Below are 9908 nucleotides of genomic sequence, written 5' to 3' on the forward strand. Positions count from 1 at the left end.
TGCTTTCTGGCCATCCAGAAAGCAACTGCGGAGCCTCCCGAGTGGCTCTCGAGGCTAGAGCCGCTCTGTATGCTTCGTGAATTTTAGTATGACGAAGCCAGACTCATGATGGCTGACCACGACAGTGTCGTATGTACATAGCGTTTTGTGTGTTGTTTGTTGAGTGTTTTTGTGTAAATGTTATGTGTCGCAGCCAGGCAATAAAGAAAAAAAGCAGAGTGGCGCAGTGGAAGCGTGCTGGGCCCATAACCCAGAGGTCCGTGGATCGAAACCACGCTCTGCTATTGTTTTGGTTTTTTTCTTCTATCCTCTTTTTTCAACAGTAGGATTGAATCTGTACTACAATTTGCATTCTAATATAGGGTACGTTGCAGTGCAGTGCAATCAGCAGAGTGGCGCGCCATCCAGAAAGCAACTGCGGAGCCTCCCGAGTGGCTCTCGAGGCTAGAGCCGCTCTGTAGGCTTCGTGAATTTTAGTATGACGAAGCCAGACTCATGATGGCTGACCACGACAGTGTCGTATGTACATAGCGTTTTGTGTGTTTTTTGTTGAGTGTTTTTTGTGTAAATGTTATGTGTCGCAGCCAGGCAATAAAGAAAAAAAAGCAGAGTGGCGCAGTGGAAGCGTGCTGGGCCCATAACCCAGAGGTCCGTGGATCGAAACCACGCTCTGCTATTGTTTTGGTTTTTTTCTTCTATCCTCTTTTTTCAACAGTAGGATTCAATGTGTACTACAATTTGCATTCTAATATAGGGTACGTTGCAGTGCAGCGCAATCAGCAGAGTGGCGCAGTGGAAGCGTGCTGGGCCCATAACCCAGAGGTCCGTGGTTAGAAACCACGCTCTGCTATTGTTTTGGTTTTTTCCTTGTATCCTCTTTTTTCAACAGTAGGATTGAATCTGTACTACGGTTTGCATTCTAATATAGGGTACGTTGCAGTGCAGCGCAATCAGCAGAGTGGCGCAGTGCTTTATATGGGCTTCCGAATGGGAACGTTGCAGCAGAACGAACCTGTTCCGGCGGGTAAAAGACGGGGGGTTGGGGCTAGGGCACCTCTTTTTAAGGCAGCTGGTGAACCGTTTTTTGTTTTTTCGCGACGTCTCAGACCCGTTCTTGCGCACCGTGTGCCAGGTCAGGCTGCGGCGTTTGCTGCCCGAGTTTGTTGTTACCACAGAAGAGCTCTCGGGTGGAATTTTTGGTTACTACAAAGAGATTGTAGCAAGTGTTAGGTTTCTTTCAGCGCGTTTTTCTAGCGATTATTTGTATAAAACTAAAAGAAAGAAGTTGTACCATGATCTTTGTGATATTGTTTTCCCAGAGCCTATGTACAGGGCCTTGTACAGTGGAGGTCCTGGAGCTGATGTTTTAAAAAGGGTAAAGAAAATGCAGGTGCCACCAGGAGTAAAGACCTTCTTTTTTAAATTACACACCGGGACACTCCCAGTTAAAAAGTTTTTGGAAGGAAAGGATTTCTTTTTACCGTGGGGATCGAACTGCTTAATTTGTAAACAGCCCGAAACAATAGACCATGTTTTTTTGCATTGCTGGGAAGGGGTTTATTTTTGGGATGTGTTACAAAGGACAATAAAGAAAGAGCTACCACTTGACGCGCAGGGAATTCGTTATTTAAGCACAGACAATGAGGATGGGGTACCATTTGATCTCATAATGCTCTTGGGCCTCCACAGTATATGGCGCTCCAGAATGGCAGGCTATTATTGTGACAAAGACGCACGACCTGCCCGCATTTATTTTCGGGAAAGAATGGACTGCTTTCTGGCCATCCAGAAAGCAACTGCGGAGCCTCCCGAGTGGCTCTCGAGGCTAGAGCCGCTCTGTAGGCTTCGTGAATTTTAGTATGACGAAGCCAGACTCATGATGGCTGACCACGACAGTGTCGTATGTACATAGCGTTTTGTGTGTTTTTTGTTGAGTGTTTTTTGTGTAAATGTTATGTGTCGCAGCCAGGCAATAAAGAAAAAAGCAGAGTGGCGCAGTGGAAGCGTGCTGGGCCCATAACCCAGAGGTCCGTGGATCGAAACCACGCTCTGCTATTGTTTTGGTTTTTTTCTTCTATCCTCTTTTTTCAACAGTAGGATTCAATGTGTACTACAATTTGCATTCTAATATAGGGTACGTTGCAGTGCAGCGCAATCAGCAGAGTGGCGCAGTGGAAGCGTGCTGGGCCCATAACCCAGAGGTCCGTGGTTAGAAACCACGCTCTGCTATTGTTTTGGTTTTTTCCTTGTATCCTCTTTTTTCAACAGTAGGATTGAATCTGTACTACGGTTTGCATTCTAATATAGGGTACGTTGCAGTGCAGCGCAATCAGCAGAGTGGCGCAGTGGAAGCGTGCTGGGCCCATAACCCAGAGGTCCGTGGATCGAAACCACGCTCTGCTATTGTTTTGGTTTTTTTCTTCTATCCTCTTTTTTCAACAGTAGGATTCAATGTGTACTACAATTTGCATTCTAATATAGGGTACGTTGCAGTGCAGTGCAATCAGCAGAGTGGCGCAGTGGAAGCGTGCTGGGCCCATAACCCAGAGGTCCGTGGTTAGAAACCACGCTCTGCTATTGTTTTGGTTTTTTCCTTGTATCCTCTTTTTTCAACAGTAGGATTGAATCTGTACTACAGTTTGCATTCTAATATAGGGTACGTTGCAGTGCAGCGCAATCAGCAGAGTGGCGCAGTGGAAGCGTGCTGGGCCCATAACCCAGAGGTCCGTGGATCGAAACCACGCTCTGCTATTGTTTTGGTTTTTTTCTTCTATCCTCTTTTTTCAACAGTAGGATTCAATGTGTACTACAATTTGCATTCTAATATAGGGTACGTTGCAGTGCAGTGCAATCAGCAGAGTGGCGCAGTGGAAGCGTGCTGGGCCCATAACCCAGAGGTCCGTGGTTAGAAACCACGCTCTGCTATTGTTTTGGTTTTTTCCTTGTATCCTCTTTTTTTCAACAGTAGGATTGAATCTGTACTACAATTTGCATTCTAATATAGGGTACGTTGCAGTTATGTGTCGCAGCCAGGCAATAAAGAAAAAAAAAAAAAAGCAGAGTGGAGCAGTGGAAGCGTGCTGGGCCCATAACCCAGAGGTCCGTGGATCGAAACCACGCTCTGCTATTGTTTTGGTTTTTTTCTTCTATCCTCTTTTTTCAACAGTAGGATTCAATCTGTACTACAATTTGCATTCTAATATAGGGTACGTTGCAGTGCAGCGCAATCAGCAGAGTGGCGCAGTGGAAGCGTGCTGGGCCCATAACCCAGAGGTCCGTGGTTAGAAACCACGCTCTGCTATTGTTTTGGTTTTTTCCTTGTATCCTCTTTTTTCGACAGTAGGATTGAATCTGTACTACAATTTGCATTCTAATATAGGGTACGTTGCAGTGCAGCGCAATCAGCAGAGTGGCGCAGTGGGGAAGACAGTTATTCATCTTCCACAACTCCCATCGAGGGTGAAGCACATGCCGAGTGTACTTTCCTATCTGAAGAGACACCATACAGTGGTCACTGAAGAAAATGGGCCGCACCCAGTTGCCAAACACACTTGCTAATGCGTCAACAGAAACATAAATTCTGTCAAGGCGAGCATTAGAGGAAAACTGAAAATGAGTGAAATGTATACTATCGCCTTTTTCCTGCCCCACATCCACAAGACTATATGCAGAAACCAAATCGGTAAGTAATGCAGCACTATGGTCGTATCTCTTACATACCACTGAACGGTCCTCATCCCTACAAACGCAATTAAAATCTCCCAACAATATAATTTTGCGGTCCGTGCACAAATGTTCAACTAATGACAGAAAAAAAAGCCTTCTATCGCGCTGCTTTGTGGGGGCATAAACACAAATAATCCGGCACTGTACACCTGAAATTGTGAGATCACAGCATATTAGTCGCCCCTCATCATCTATGCAATAAGACATGGCTGTCATCTCTAGCGTGTTCGCCAGGAATAGCATACAACCTCCGGATAAGCCTCTCGCGTGGCTAACAATAATGCTGTATTCCGACAAAAAAGGCTCAAGAGCAGCTGCTGTCTCTTCATCAGAGGACAACTTTGTTTCCTGGATAGCGGCTACACACACACTCCATTTCTTTAAGAGATGCCGTACCTGCTGTTGCCTCCTACGATTACGCATACCCCTAACGTTAAGGGTAGCGACTTGATATGCTGCGACGCTCGCCATTTTGGTGCCAGTCTTAACAAACGCCATCCCCCGGAATGTGGTGGCCCGCCGCCAGATTGGCGGCCTCTCGGGCAGACATCGCCCTCCTCTTTAACACCACCCTTCCCGTGGCCTCTACATGTGCCTTCTGGTCAGCGCCATCGATACACACCTCGTCAGCATCAGCAGGACGTTTCAAAGGTGCGGTGCTGTCCATGTCTTTCTCTGAGACAGCCAAGGCTGCGGCCCACGAAGCCGAAGGGAGCACATCACTCGCTGCCACACTGACAGCCGACAGAGAACCTAACACGCCAGAGATCGACGCCACACTCGTCTCACCATTACCCTCCAACGACGAAGCAGAATAAGCAGAGTGGCGCAGGGATTCGACTTCCGGCCACCGAGCGTGACGGACGTGCGATGACGGGCTCCGTTGGAGCAGCTACAGCGGTCATGTCTGGCCGCGGAAACAGGGCTTTTGCCTCGGATGAAGAGTATCAGGTGATTCTGCCTACCCTTCCTACAGGACGTGTTGTGTTGAACACAGTTTTTTTGCACGCTGACGTGCGGGCCCGTCCTTATCGGGTCGAAGATTTCAGGGATGCGCTGGCTCAGCTGATGCTGCTCCCCGAGGTTATCGCCTTGGGGGCGTATCGCATGAGCTATGTATGGGCTGTTACTTTCGCGAGTGCTGAGGCGGTGACGAAAATTCTTTCTGCCGAGACCTGAAAGTCAAGGACCGCCGCTGTCTCGTCATCGACCCGGCAAACCAGGACGTTCGCGTCAAGCTGCACTGGCTGCTGCACAACGTGCCCGACGAAGACGTGAGGGTAGCCTTTGCTCCGTACGGCAAGGTGAGCGAAGTCTCCAAGGAGCGGTGGCGCGTCCAGGGTGTCGCCAGCAAGGGGTCGACGACACGCTTGGTTTCATTGAAAATGAACCCTGGCGTGAAGCTGGAAGACCTCCCTCACGAAGTCAGGGTTGGCGGTGAGCTGGCTCTCGTGGTTGTACCGGGCAGAGCTCCGCTGTGTCTGCGCTGCCACGGTACTGGGCACATTCGTCGTGAGTGCAAGGTTCCACGATGCGGCGCCTGTCGTCGCTACGGGCACGAAGAAAGCAGCTGCGTACGCACGTACGCGAGTGCTGCCGTCCCAGTCAACACTGACATTTCGTCCGAACTTGTCATGGACGAGGCTGACGCGGAAGACGCTGCAGCAGAGGCAGGGGACAGCGTGGAGAAGGCCCCTGCTGTGCCCCCTACGGAAATATCCACAAGCGTAGAGGAGCCCAGCAGTAAGCGGCAGCAACAGGTAGCGCAGCCTGCAGAAGTCAAGGCGCCAACGGACGAAGTCTTGAGCGGTGGGGCGTCAGCTCCCGTCGTTCCCCAGCATGGTGACAGCATAGAAGTGTCACATGCATCAACCAGCAACCAAGCAGGGAAGCGACCGCACGAGCACAGTGCGAATGGAGAGCCCAAAGTGAGCGAAGGCGACGAGCCGCCGCAGAAGACTGTTGGTGTCAGGCGACCGACGTTGAAACCGCGGCCGAATGTACAGGCCGATCAACGAGCGGCGGCTAAGCCGCCGCCTTAGTTGGAGTGAGTGCCCTGTGAGTGGTTTCTGTGGGCGTGAGATGGCCTTTTTCGGTAACGGACTGCATGGGCTGATTTTCCAGTCCATACGCAAGAGGCACTTGTGCAAGAGACTTTGGATTACCGGCACCGCACCCATCGAGCACCTCAGACTAGGCAAGTCACCCGCACCGTCGCCTTGTGTCCCGAGGTATGCACCATATGGCTCCTGTACCTAAACTAGATGGCTTCTACACCTCTTAGAGCGTTGCGCATTGCAACAATTAATGTCAGGGGACTGGCTTCCAAGAAGCGTCAGTACCAGCTAAGCCGGCTGTTCGTTGATAATGACCTAGACATAATAGCCGTACAGGAGACGAAAGTCGAAAGACAGGAACAGGCGGACCTTATGGTGCAGCCTTTTACGGCACGCTACAATGTTTGTGTGTGCCAATCTTCTGGCACATCGGGCGGTTGTGCTGTATTTATTAGGAATTCTCTGGGGATTGTCGAGCAGAATTTAACTGTGTGTCAAACTGGCCGTTTGGTTGTAGTGGATTTTTTTTATTGCAATTTGCTATGGAGAGTCATATGCGTGTATGCTCCTAACAGGGAGAACGAGCGCAAGGAATTTTTTGAGCGCGTTGAACCATATGTGTGCTGTGAGCGGTTAATTTTGCTTTTGGGCGACTTTAACTGCGTTTTTAAAGCAGAAGATAGAATTACAAAAAGACTCCTTCGTGACAAAAGTGCGGAATTGTTGAATTCGATTGTGCAAGAAAATGGTTTAGATGATGTTGCTGAAGTTCTTTCGGTAGCGCCGCATTTTACTCACTTCCAGGGTGAAAGTCACGCGAGACTTGACAGAGCGTATGTGTCGCTTGATTTGATTCCTTTGTGCAATAGCTACGAGGTAAAACACATGTCTTTTACCGACCACAGCTTAGTTACGTTTACCCTGGGGAACAAAGACAAGAAATCTCGTTTCTCGTGGGACCTGTGGAAGTTTAACGCACAATTACTCGAGGATGAACGCTTTGACATTAAAGTTAATGAATGCATTAAAGCATTGCTATCAGCAGAGCCTGGGAACTGGGTAATTAGGTGGGAAGATTTCAAAGAACAAGTGAAAATAAACGCGATTGAAAGGGCAAGCATCATATGCCACGATAAACGTGTTAAAGAAAAAGAACTACATTGCCAACTTGACTTGCTCGTAAGCCTGGAAAGTTCCCAGCCGGGAAGATATAAGAAAGAAATAAGAGATACAAAAAGTAAACTTGAGATTATCGAAAAAGACAAGTATACAGCTGCCATGATACGGGCCCGTGCTGAACGTCTCTGGCTTGACCAAGTACCTACTAAACGCTCGCTTAGTGACGAAAAGAAGTACGCGACTCAGAACGAAGTAAGACAAATCAGGTACAGAAACGAGGTAACGAATGATAGCAATGTGATTCAGTTGGCGTTTGTTGAGCAGTATCGGGAATTGCTTGGGCGGCGACGGCTTGAAGAGGGGTTTGCAAACACGTTCTTGTCCCGTATGCCAAAACTAGGAGACGATATAAAACAAGGGCTGGAGGTACCAATCAGCGTAAGCGAAGTGGGAAGAGCAATCGAAGAGCTGAGTGCCGGAAAATCTCCCGGTCCTGACGGCTTAGGTAGTGAATTTTATAAGAAGTTCAAAGCCGAACTCACCCAAGCTCTACACTGCGTCTTCACCGAAATTTATGAGACAAAGAAAATGCCACCATCATTTAAAACAGCACAAGTGGTTTTAATTCCCAAGAGTGAGGACCAGGCTAAACTTCTGTCCGTTGGGGCTTATCGGCCGATAAGCCTAACCAACGTTGACTATAAAGTGTTTATGAAGATTCTTGCCAACAGACTGCAAAAGGTCATAAAGGACCTTGTAGGGCCCCACCAAACGTGCGGTATTAAAGGTCGCACCATTGGAACAAATGTGCACATTGCTAGAACTGTTCTTGAATGCTGCGATGCCTTCGGGGGCCGAGTTGCCATGATACAGCTTGACCTTGCAAAGGCCTTCGATCGAGTGTCGCACGACATTCTTTTCGCCATTCTAGAATATGCCAACGTCGGCTCTGTGATAATACAAGGTGTACAGATGGCGTACGACAACTGTGTTACCCGAATTATAGTGAACAAACAGCTGACTGAACCTGTACCTGTGTGTTCTTCGGTCAGGCAGGGTTGCCCGCTCTCGCCTTTGCTCTTTGCGATCTACCTTGAGCCTTTTCTGTTATCACTGTTGCACAATGATGGGATCTGCGGTTTCACTCTTCTGTCGGCGCAAGTAAAAGTGCTTGCTTACGCTGATGATATTGCTGTTTTTTGCGCGGATCAAGAAAGCGTTAAAGAAGTTGTGAAAGTCGCGGGGAAATATTGCAAAAAGACTGGGTCCGAAATTAACTGGGATAAGTGCATAGGTTTTTGGCACGGTGATTGGGACAGCACACCTGCCGTGTTTGCTAACATGAAATGGACGACCGCCCCTGCGAAGTACTTGGGGGTACCCTTGGAGCACTATAAAAGCAGTACGGAGTTGTGGGGTGAGATAACGCAGAGTGCAAGGAGAAAAGCGGATGGGTGGAAAGGACGTGACCTTTCTGTTTTCGCGCGCGCAAGTGTGTGCAATGTATTTTTAATAGCCAGAATTTGGTATATATTGCAGTTCGTGCTCATTACCCGAGCAAACCTGCAGAAGCTGCATAGAGTGTTTGCTGTCTTTATTTGGAACTCAAATTGGGAGCGAACAAGTCGAGTTAATCTGTTCCTTCCGGTCAAAAGGGGCGGCCTTGGTCTTTCTAATTTGTTTCTGAAGCAAGTTGTCTCAAGATTTTTGTTTCTACGTGATCAAACCGATCCCTTGTTGCGCACAATGTTGCAGGTGCGCTTAGGCAACGTGTTGCCGGAATTTGTTGTGTCCAGTTACCCGGCCACGAATCGTGCTGTAACAGGTTTTTTGCGTGAAGTTGTGGCAGCCTTTCGCACTTTGAGCGCTCACTTTTCTACACAGTATCTATCTGCTGTACCCAGGAAAAAACTGTACAAAGATTTGCTAGATATATTTATACCTGCTCCCTTATACCGTTCCTTTTGCTGCGGAGGCCCAGGCAAAGATGTGTTAAAGCGAGTTAAAAAGATGCCGGTAAGACCGACTGTCAAATCCTTTTTCTTTAAACTTCATACCGGTACCCTTCCGGTGAAAACATGGCTAAACGATAAAGGCATTTTTGTGCCCTGGACCACCGACTGCATACTCTGCAAAAAACCCGAGACCATGGAACATGTGTTTATCGACTGCTGGGACCCGGTTTTCCACTGGGACATCTTGCAAAGAACATTGAAGAAAGAACTACCTGTAACTCCTTATGGCATCCGGTTTCTACCTATAGAAAGTGAGAAGGTTCCTTACGACATGTTTATGCTACTGGGCCTCCACAGCATCTGGAAAACGAGAATGGCGGCCAGGCACGCCGACGCAAATGTGCGACCAGTGAGAGAAAACTTTATAGAAAGTGCAGTTTTCCTGAGAGATGTTCTCCGCAGTCAACCCCAGCCGCCGGACTGGGTGGCAGTTATGGATGAACTGATTAACATGAAAAAGTTTTAACCCATTGTCTCGGCCAAAGTGTGGCTAGAGATTTTTATGTATTGTTTACCGGTAATAAAGAAGAAAAAAAAAGCAGAGTGGCGCAGTGGAAGCGTGCTGGGCCTATAACCCAGAGGTCCGTGGATCGAAACCACGCTCTGCTATCGTTTTGGTTTTTTTCTTCTATCCTCTTTTTTCAACAGTAGGATTCAATCTGTACAACAATTTGCATTCTAATATAGGGTACGTTGCAGTGCAGCGCAAGGGATTCTGCTTCCGGCCGCGCTCGCGAACGGACGCGTTATCATGAGCTCCGTCGGAGCGGCGTCAGCGGCCCAGCAGGGCCGCGGAAACAGCTCTTTTGGTGCTTTTTCTTCGACAGGTGCTGAATACCAGGTAGGTCTACCGAGTTTGCCTACAGGGCGTTTCGTTGCCAACACAGTTTTTTTGCACTGTGATATCAGGGCACGCCCATACCGGGTGGAAGATTTTCGCGATGTTCTGGCTGAGTTATCGCTCCTGCCGGAAGTAATCGCCATCGGAGCC

The 9908-nt window shown here is 48.4% G+C and overlaps 11 non-coding genes across 11 annotated transcripts; all 11 read left to right on the plus strand.

Moving 5' to 3' along the window:
* Nucleotides 1-212: 212 nt before the first annotated feature.
* On the plus strand, nt 213-284 carry TRNAM-CAU (transfer RNA methionine (anticodon CAU)). The gene has a single exon. It is a non-coding gene; the product is annotated as a tRNA-Met (tRNA).
* A 320-nt stretch (nt 285-604) lies between these two features.
* On the plus strand, nt 605-676 carry TRNAM-CAU (transfer RNA methionine (anticodon CAU)). Its single transcript has one exon. It is a non-coding gene; the product is annotated as a tRNA-Met (tRNA).
* Nucleotides 677-778: 102 nt separating this feature from the next.
* Nucleotides 779-850, plus strand: TRNAM-CAU (transfer RNA methionine (anticodon CAU)). The gene has a single exon. It is a non-coding gene; the product is annotated as a tRNA-Met (tRNA).
* A 1133-nt stretch (nt 851-1983) lies between these two features.
* On the plus strand, nt 1984-2055 carry TRNAM-CAU (transfer RNA methionine (anticodon CAU)). Its single transcript has one exon. It is a non-coding gene; the product is annotated as a tRNA-Met (tRNA).
* A 102-nt stretch (nt 2056-2157) lies between these two features.
* On the plus strand, nt 2158-2229 carry TRNAM-CAU (transfer RNA methionine (anticodon CAU)). Its single transcript has one exon. It is a non-coding gene; the product is annotated as a tRNA-Met (tRNA).
* A 102-nt stretch (nt 2230-2331) lies between these two features.
* Nucleotides 2332-2403, plus strand: TRNAM-CAU (transfer RNA methionine (anticodon CAU)). The gene has a single exon. It is a non-coding gene; the product is annotated as a tRNA-Met (tRNA).
* Nucleotides 2404-2505: 102 nt separating this feature from the next.
* Nucleotides 2506-2577, plus strand: TRNAM-CAU (transfer RNA methionine (anticodon CAU)). The gene has a single exon. It is a non-coding gene; the product is annotated as a tRNA-Met (tRNA).
* A 102-nt stretch (nt 2578-2679) lies between these two features.
* TRNAM-CAU (transfer RNA methionine (anticodon CAU)) lies at nt 2680-2751 on the plus strand. The gene has a single exon. It is a non-coding gene; the product is annotated as a tRNA-Met (tRNA).
* A 102-nt stretch (nt 2752-2853) lies between these two features.
* Nucleotides 2854-2925, plus strand: TRNAM-CAU (transfer RNA methionine (anticodon CAU)). Its single transcript has one exon. It is a non-coding gene; the product is annotated as a tRNA-Met (tRNA).
* Nucleotides 2926-3229: 304 nt separating this feature from the next.
* On the plus strand, nt 3230-3301 carry TRNAM-CAU (transfer RNA methionine (anticodon CAU)). The gene has a single exon. It is a non-coding gene; the product is annotated as a tRNA-Met (tRNA).
* Nucleotides 3302-9454: 6153 nt separating this feature from the next.
* TRNAI-UAU (transfer RNA isoleucine (anticodon UAU)) lies at nt 9455-9526 on the plus strand. The gene has a single exon. It is a non-coding gene; the product is annotated as a tRNA-Ile (tRNA).
* The last annotated feature ends 382 nt before the right edge of the window (nt 9527-9908 follow it).

Source organism: Amblyomma americanum, chromosome 3 (genome assembly GCF_052857255.1).
Source record: "Amblyomma americanum isolate KBUSLIRL-KWMA chromosome 3, ASM5285725v1, whole genome shotgun sequence".
NCBI lineage: Eukaryota > Metazoa > Arthropoda > Arachnida > Ixodida > Ixodidae > Amblyomma > Amblyomma americanum.